This window comes from Cricetulus griseus, chromosome 2, assembly GCF_003668045.3.
Source record: "Cricetulus griseus strain 17A/GY chromosome 2, alternate assembly CriGri-PICRH-1.0, whole genome shotgun sequence".
NCBI lineage: Eukaryota > Metazoa > Chordata > Mammalia > Rodentia > Cricetidae > Cricetulus > Cricetulus griseus.
Genome location: NC_048595.1, coordinates 290,442,935 through 290,452,588, shown reverse-complemented (window position 1 = coordinate 290,452,588; position 9,654 = coordinate 290,442,935).

Here is a 9,654-nt window from a genome sequence, read left to right as displayed (position 1 = left end):
ACCAGTTTCTCCATCTCCAGATGTCATGTGTCTCCACCCAGGTCACTGCACACTCTTCAGCCAGGTTGGCGACACTTCTCAGAAGGAATGCTGGGTGAGGTTGAGGCAAGCTTTTGTCAGCTTTCAAGGGTCACTTGAGTACCCACCTGTCCCCTGACTCCACAAGAAAGTGGGTTCGTTAAGCACCAAGGTATTTTCTACTTGTGGAAAGAACTCCAGCATTCCATATTTTACATATTTGGGCCTTTGAACTGGGAATATTTTCTTATATTTCAGATAGCTTCGCTCCCTGTGGGGAGAAAACCCTCAGATCTCAAGTGATTATTATAAATCTTAGTGTATAAATACGCACGAGAGGTCATCACTACTCCAAGAAGGCACTTAAAAGGTTCGAGTGTCTCTCAGTAAGATTTTTCAACTTGTTCAGTGACAGCGAATCAAAGTCTGCAGTTTTTAGTGGCGAGGGACTTCACTTTTGATTGTTCCTTCAAGGTTTTCAAAAAAAAAAAAAAAAGATTTGGGGAAACTTGATTGGTATTCTTTTATTCACGAATCCTCTAGGCACCTAAGGAGGTATTGACTTGGCTGTGACCACATTTGGTGTGGAATATCCTACTAAGACATTGCAGATGGGGCTCTTTGAAGGTTGAGTCATGGGATTTCTAGATTTTAGAACAGGAACTGAGACCCAGTGAAGCTGGGTGACCTTTTACCTGCCAAATTGTAATCAATGGTCTAAATCAGATATGACCCACACCAGGCTGTATCCAGTGAGCTGGGCCTCTGGAGGGTTTGAGGGCCCAGACAGGGATCATTGGGGGCCATAATCTCATAGGGTACACTTGACTGTGACCAGATTATGTCATTACCTTCTGGTGTTGATGCTCTTGATCTTTTGGGGCAATCATTTCATGTACCCTGATAATGACTGGTTTACACTTTCTGTCTCTGATTGCTTGGATTCTCTGTGTGTACACACATGGGCAGGTATATTTGCACACGCGTGAGTATGCATATGGCAGCCAGGGGCTAAGATTGGGTGTCTGGCTCAATCTCCACCTTATGTTTTTGAGACAGGGTCTCTCACTGACTTACTAGGCTGGCTGGTCAGGGAGCTCCAGGGATCCTCCTGTCTTTGCCTTTTAGTAGCTGGAATCGCAGACTTATGCCACCATGCTGGGCATTTTCCGCAGTGGCTGGGTTAAAAATCAGGTCCTCATACCTCAGTGGCCAAAACTTTACTGTATAAGCCATCTCCTCAGTCCCTGCAAAGTTTCTTTTGATGCAGAATCTTTGGCTCAGAATCCATGGTTTCAAGAGAACTTTCCAGGGAAGGCATATTATATGATATATGAAGCTGTGTTTGTCTTACCACAGACACACATTTATTCACAGTCTCCAAATGCAAGGCTTTCTCTTCTACTGCCATTCTCCTCCAGATTTTTTTTTTTTATTTAAGCCAGCATATTTTGAGTTCCTGTGGTGAACCAGGCCCACAGTCTGGAGACAGCTCACTCCCAGGCTCTACCCTGCTCCTTGTCTCCCAAGAGTCCACTTGTTTCTCTGCTCTGAGGCACCCACTCGGAATATAATATCCCATAACAGGATGTCTTTCCACGTGCACACCAAAATAGTCCTGGCCTCTGTGTGCTGAGTCCCTTTCTCAAGCCACTGACATCATGTCATTTGGGCACCCATTGAGAGGGATTGCTATGGATCCGGGTGGACTGGCTTCTTTATTTGTGACCTTTGAATCCATTTTCTTCTCATCTCCATCTGAACTGCATGCTTGGTGGGAGTAAGACACTGACTTCAGTCTTTAGTGTTTCCACTCTGAACTCATTTTCTCTCTGCTAACAAAGATGTTAGAGAAACTGTACCCCAGCTTGGGAAGGGTTTTCAGCAACTTTGTAAAACATGGTGCTTAATCTGACTTGTCTAAAAGATTCTCTTCTTAGAGATGTTTATAACAGAATGCAGCCTAAGAAGTCCAGGGTGCAGTCACTTTTCCTTATGGATTTCGGGATCAAGGTGCATAGGGGCCTGTAGCTACGCTGCAATCTTACTGGAGTCTGAATCCCAAGGAATGGATTGTCTTTGTTTCCTTCCTTGGAAATTACCTTTTATTTTTAATTAAAAGCACACATATAAAAAAAAAAAAAACAGCAGCATATTCTGATACCTTGAATCAAGTGTGTGTTCTTTGGCACCTGAACAAGCCATTTCAGCCTCCCCAACCCATCTTGACCCTAGTTTTTATGTCTCCCCTGGTGGCTTGCTCCCACTGTGCAGTTGCCCTCTGAACGCCACAGAATCCACTCATTGGCAGAGCTCACACAGGTGGGAACTTCTCTCCCAATAAGGATCTTGTTTGACATTTGGTTAGCTCTACTCGTTAGGAAGTTTTCCTTCTAACCAAACCAGCTCTGCCTTCCTGTCTTGGCCCTCAGGCACCCCTTTTGCCCCATTGCTTTTAAATAGGTTTGGACTACAGATGGGCCCTCATCATCACATGCTTCCCACCCTACTCTTATTCTGGGCCCTTGACCTTCCTCATTTTAATTGTTCTGTTCTGTTTACATGGAGGTTCTGTCACCAGTGACCCCATTGGTTGTTGTCCTTTTGTGTCATTCCATGGGGCACACCTGTGCCAGGAGTCTGCTGTCCCTCCACATTGGGAAAGTGTGGGAGAGATTATTTGTGCCTGTCATGTTCAGTCGCACCAGTTGGGAATGATCCCCAGCCTCCCTGGGATGAATTCCGTCCCCTGTAGGGACACAGGGTACATCTAATCCCTGCTCGTATTTTAAGAGCATGATCGCATCTCTCCCTCATGCCTCCTCCCCCTCTCCTAATGCACTCTTTTAAAGGTAGGTACAAATGTGTGCATGCGTGGTCATGTGTCTGCCTCGTGCATAGACAGGTAGGTATTTCCTGGCCTTTCCTGGAATATTCTATTTTCATCCACCAGTCTTGTTTAGCAACACCATCATGCCTTGGGCTGGTGGTCAGTCAAATCCCCCACCTCTTTCCCAGTCTCTCATGAGTTGCTGTAAGCCTGAGCTCTGTTATTCTTTACTTATGTCATTTGTTTATTTTTGAACCCCTGTGGATTCATATCCTTCCCAGCTTCAGTTTTCCAGTTGATTACTAGAATCTTCTTGAATCTCAGCGCTCCCCTTCAAGTTTCTATGGTGCACAAAGCTAATGCATGAATATTTATGTCGAAAGCATAGATAAGAGTGTTCAGTGGGTTTACGGCCTGCTAACCTTAAGCAGCTTTATACATGTATCGGGACTGGACAAACCAGAAAAAGAATGGTGGCTGCTGGGAGCTAGCTTCTTCTTGGTGGGACAGTGAAGCTGTAAATAAGGTAGAAACAGCTGGTTTGGAGATTGAGAGAGCAGTGCAAGCTCATCTGTGTAGCCCTGCAAAAAGAGGATGTGTGTGTGTGTGTGTGTGTGTGTGTGTCTGTCTGTCTGTCTGTCTGTCTGTCTGTCTGTGTGTCTGTTTTGCCCACTGAGAACACAACAGTAACACCCCAGAAGTACCACACCCATCCTGGCTCCACAGTTCACTCTAAATCCAGTTCTCCAGGATAGGAACCAAGTATCTCCAGGATAGGAACTAAGTAAAATCCTATTGTTTTGTAACCTAAGGTATGGCATGAATATGCATGAGTTTGCAGTGACTAAATAAATGATTGGAGTAAATAAGTGTGTGTGAGAGAACTGAAGCTCCTTAGACAAAAAATAAAACTTTCTATTATTTATGTAGATGACCCCACCCAAGACACAGATGGAGAAGTTGCCACCCCCCACTACCGCCATCACTGAGGGCAGTGGACCTACTGTCTCTCTTCCTAAGCACAGAGAGTTGAGGGAGCACCTGGTACACATTCCCTCAGCCAATGACCAAGGCAAACACCATGAGTGGCAAAACACTCAGGGGGCCTGTGCCTCTGTGATGAGGTGACAAGCATGATATGCTTCCCCCGGGCCTTCCTCCCCACAAGTATTGACTGTGGTCTATTCACTAGAGTAAGAGGAAATAAAAAACAAGACAAGACAAACCAAAGGAAGATTTATAAAACTATCCTCAAATTGCCAAGGTCACCAGAAACAAGGATACCCTGAGAAATGGTCATAGAGCACAGGGAGGGAGACTCATAGGACATGACAGAAATGGGAGCATTTTTGCAACTATTCTGTATATTTCAGGCCGTTCCCTGAAAAAGTATTAAGAGATAAAATAAGAAGATGTGTGAATAACTAAAATGTTCAAGAGGATAAGAAAGAGACTCCCATGACATTCTACTGACAGCTTGCCCTTTGGTATCAATCCAACAGTCAGCAATTGTGTTTTTGAAGGCAGGGTCTCAGGTAACCTAGGCTAGCCTCAAACTTGCAGTGCCGCCAAGATGACCTTGACCTTTTGCTATTCCTGCCTCCACCTCCCATGTGTGTCCTACCACACCCAATGTGTGCCGTGCTGGGGGCTGGGAATCCAACCAAGGTTTTGTGAGTGTGAGGCCGGCAAGCACTCTACCTACAGAGCTGCACCCTGGCCTTCATCCATCATTTCTTTGGCTGGATCTGAATGACAGTAGACCTTCATTCTTGTGGGTTATGTGGTCCACACCTAGACTGGGACTCTTTCTGAAGCATGGGTCTTTCCCACTGTGGAACCTCTTGTGTTTTCTTCTACTTACCCAGACCTCATCTGGCCACCGACTTCCTATTATTTTTGGAGGAAATCCACTACTTAGAAATCCACAACTATGTATAGCTAAATATATCTATACCCAAGGTCCACACAATGCTTCCCTTGCACTGTTATCTTTTCCTGCTCCCTAATCACCAGGTGAACTCCTATGTCCGAGTTGCTGAGACCAAAGAGCACTAGGTTATTTTTGAATTTCCTCTCCATCCATGATATCCAGCCAGCCTCTGACCTGCTGGGGAAGTTGCTTCCTGTTGTCTGTTTCTATTTTCCCTCCACACAGCGGGTAACTCCAATCCCCAAAGCTTCTGCAGACCCAGCCCCCCCCCCCAACTCCCCACCCTGTGTTCCCAGAACTTCCCCTAGCATTGTGGTTATTTTCCTTGAAGCTTCCAACTTGTCAAATTCCCAAGTAAAACCCAGGCTTCTCAGTGATGTTCTCACCTACCTACCAGGGAATTCTCCCACCTGCTCTGCTTTGCCAGTCCCCTTCCCTATCCCTTAGCTTAGCCTCTTTGCTCTCCTAGCTTGCTTCTTGTAAAATGGCTGTTCTGGCCTCTTTCTCCTCCTCTCAGACACCAATATATGCTCTTCCCACCACATGTGACATGGCATCAAGGAGTCCTTGAACCAACTTCCCTTTAGGATACCATGTCACTCCTGCTGTTTTAGCAACCGCTTAAGAGTTTGTGAAGTTGTGAAGAATGTTTGTCTTCCTGTTTTGGAATTCTTGTTTTTGTACACTTTAGTAGACTATAGGCTTTGGGGTTCAGATTCTGTGTCTTTACTATTTTATCCTAATTTTATGTTTTTATTTTCTGTCTTTATTTTTAAAAACTATTTACAGTGTGTCTTTATTTGTAAAAATTATTTACACGTAGCTTGACAAGGTGATATTTGGGGACACTGCATAGCTAATAAAAACATTATCTTTTCAATTGTTGACTGGATCCTTCATGGTAGACCAATGCTGAGACAGCTGGTGGTTACTGGTGAGAGTTTAATATTGCTTTTTCTTTAAGATGTATTCACTTGTTAACACTGGGCAGTGGTGGCTCACACCTTTAACCCCAGCAGCACTCAGGAGGCAGAGATAGGAGGATCTCTGTGAGTTTGAGGCCAGCCTGGTCCACAAAGGATAGACTCCAAAGCTACAGAGAAACCCTGTCTCAAGAAGAAGAAGAAGAAAAAAAAAAGATGTATTTACTTATTTATTTTTATGCATATGAGTGTTTTGCCTGCATGTATGTATGTGCATCATGCATGTGCCTGGTGCCCACAGAAGTCAGAAAGGGGCATCTGATCTCCTGGAACTGGGGTTCCAGAGGGCTGTAAGTCACTGTGCAGGTATTGGAAACCAAACCTGGGTCCTCTGCAGGAGAAGCAAGTGTCCTCAACTTCTGAGCCATCCCTCTAGTACCAAGTTTGCTATGTTAAATGCTGGTTCCTTGTGGTGTCCCCTGGACCTACCTTTGCTTCTCCTCTGGCCTGGTAAGCACTCTGAGGCTCCTGATCAAAGCTTCCTTCATTAACAGGTAAAACCCACAAGCCGAATCACTCTGAAGAAACTGCAGAGCCCACCCACCCCAGTGTAGCTTTACTGGAGAAACAGAAAATCTACCCTCCTCACTGTTCTCCATCTGTCAGCTCTATAATGTGTCAGGAAAGCTTTTGTTTTCAGAGCAGAAATGTGCTCTGCAAACCCCACCCACACTTCAAAGGGCAGCTCTTCTCCCCCAGCTGGCTGGCAGCACTGTCCAGGGCAGGCATTCCTGACCTGCCTTTCTCTGTGTGTGATAAATGTGTGTGCCGCTTCTCCCTGGCTGTGCATGCCTGCGTGCCTGTGTGCATGCATGCATATGCCAGAGCAGGACATGAGATGTTTTCCTTTAGCAGTGTCTGCCTTCTTGCCTTGAGATGGGGTCTTCCATTTCTGAACTGACCGTTTCTGTTATGCTGGCTGGCTAGTGAGCTCTAGGAGCCTCTTGTCTCTGCCCTGCAATGCTGGTTAGCCACTGATGCCCTTTTCTGACTTCTGTGGACCAGGCCTACATAGGATGCACACAGGTTACAAGCATGCCTGGCTTTTCACTTTGACGCTGTGAGGGCTGTGTTGAACTCAGGCCCTCATGTTTGCACAGCTTCTACCTACTGAGTCCTCTACCAGTCTTTGACAATCAGCTCATCACTACTCTGACCAAACCCCACCAATCCTTGCTATTCCCCTCAAGCACCCACACACAGCCACAGTCTCTCTGGAGAGAGCCTATCACTTTGTAGTCCACATGACTTCAATTTCTGGACCCTCCTACACTAGTGTGCTGTGTTTGGGGCTTACAGGCCTGTACCACTATACCTGGCTTCAACTTCTCTTCAATACACAGAAAGACCCTTCTCTGATGTAGTATCTTCTCTTATGCCAATATCACCACCGTACATACTCCCTAACATTACCTTCTTCCTTTTGAGTATTCAAATGCTCTTTTTTTTTCTTTCCCATGTTAGTTGAGCTTGCCACAGAAGGGTGGGATGTGACAAGAAAGGAACAGTCACTATAACTTCATGAAGAGGAGCTGAGGGATACCTGAATATACATGTGAGAGTGTGTAACTGCACGAGGGTGTAGCTGTGTGAATACATATGTGTAGGTTATCTGGGCTGGTTTGTGTACTTGTGCATATGTGGGAGCATGCTTTTGTTTTTTTGCAGGTGCCCATGTTTGCCTGTGAAGGCATGTGTTCATTTGCCATATATTTGTGGGGTGTGTGAGTTATGTGTATGTGTGGAGAGTTATAAGTATATGTGGTATGTATAGCTATGTGTGTATGGTATGCGTAGTATGTGTATGTGTATAGTTTGTATAGGTATGTGTATGTTGTGTGTGTATAGTTATGTCTGTGTTTTGGTGTGTGTAGTTATATGTATATTATGTTGGTGTATATAGTTGTACATGTGTATGATGAGTGTAGTATATATGCATATGGTATTCATCATTATGTGCATTTGGCATGTGCTTGTTTGTGTAGTTATGTATGTATGTGGTGTATATAGCTGTGTGTGTGTGTGGAATGTGTAGTGACATGTGTACAGCATATGCATATGTGTGTAGTAGAACCAGGGAAAGACAACTGGCTACGGGCCTCAGGACTGGCATTGCAGGATCCCGAAGCAACCCTCTGCCTCCAGATATGCAGGGAACTGCTATGTGTTGTGTGTGTCTTGGTGGCCCGCCACCCACAATCATATTCTGTGCTTTATGACTTTCCCTCACATCCCATTTCTAGCTGTCAACCCCTCCCTCAGGGACCTCACCGGTCCATCATGTAAAATGGTGAGTTTCCAAGATTGGAAGAGATGGCTCAGGGGCACAAGGAGGCTTTGCTGGTGGCAGGAATGAAGTTCCCTTTACAGATGCAGGTAGCCTGAGAAACCTTACACAGTGGTTGGCATGAAGACCTCCCCACTGTCGCCCTCTCACTACCCTGTGCAACTGAAGGACAGAGAAGCAGGGGCGAATGCAGTTTGGCTTTTATGCCCTCATGGGAAGTTTCAGGTGTCCATTCCCTGGGAAGCTGTGTGTGTGTGTGTGTGTGTGTGTGTGTGTGTGTGTGTGTGTGTGTGTGTGTGTGTGATATGTATATGAGTGTGGACACATGTGCACTACAGCATGGCAGGCTGAGGATGACATCAGGGGTTGCCCTTCACCCTCCACCTTTTTTAAGGCAGGATTCCTTGCTGTTCACTCTGTGTCCATTGTGCTGCTGGCCCTAAAACTTCCTGGAATCCTCTGTCTCCATTTCCCATCTGACTGTAGAAATGCTGGGATTACTGTACATACTACCTTACCTAGCTCTGCAGATTTGAACTCAGGTCCTCAGGCTTGTACAGCAAGCCATCTCTCCAGAACCACCACTTGACTTCGATGAATAAACTTTTAGGTGTGGTGACTTACTGCAGATCTACTTACAGCAGATCAATTGATCTGCTGATGTAATAGAAATAATGTGTCTTTGTCACTGGTTCAAGCTAAAGCACTCAATTTATCTCTCTGGCTTGGCAAACGTCATCCATAATAGATGCTATGCTGATTCAGGCCGGTGACTAATCTCCATGGCACAGTCATGCAAATCTCTATCGCTGTCACCATCAGGTCTCTCTGACTGTATTTAGTGACCCCATCCTGCCAGCTGATTTCACAGCCAGGGGCTCTTCTTGTGGGGTGGACATCGCCAACATCTTAGCTCTCCATCTAGAGAATTGAGGTTCTGATTACCTCAGAGACAGGAGTTGGGTGGAGCTGGGTAGGGGTGGTGTTGGGTTCAACTGTAGTCCTGCTTAGACACTGGCTTTTACTGTTTGTTGGCCCTGCTGACCCACTGGGGAAGTGTCCTCCTGAGCAGCAGCCGTGGCATTGTGGAGAAAGAGTGGAAATGAGGTCATCGGCCAAGCATGGACTCACTTCCTCCAGACATTTATAGCCAAGCGGACAAGCAAAGGCTGTACATCTAGCCAAGATGCATCAGAGGTTTTTTTGTGGTGTTTAATTCTTGGTACTGAGACCCGGATTTAAGCTATGTCAAACAGCTTTTACACACGCAGGCCTGAACACGTGCTCCCCACTGCAATCCCGTCTTATACCCATATATCTGAAGTTTGTGGCCGTGAGGCAGAATGTATCAGGTCTGTGGGGTTTTCAGCATTTCAAGTTTGCACATTTTGCCTCAAACTCAAGGTTTGGTCCCCAGCTCTTACTACGGATTAGCCATGCAAGTCCTCATGTCCTTTGGGGAAACGAAAGTTGGCCTCCCAGAAATCAAAAAAGGAAACAATATAGCTGTCTGCACTCCTTCCTTTTCACCCTTCTGCATGGCAGGGTCCCAATCCTGGCCAGATCCGATGCTATTTGGAGCCTTTGGTGTTGCTGCTGACAG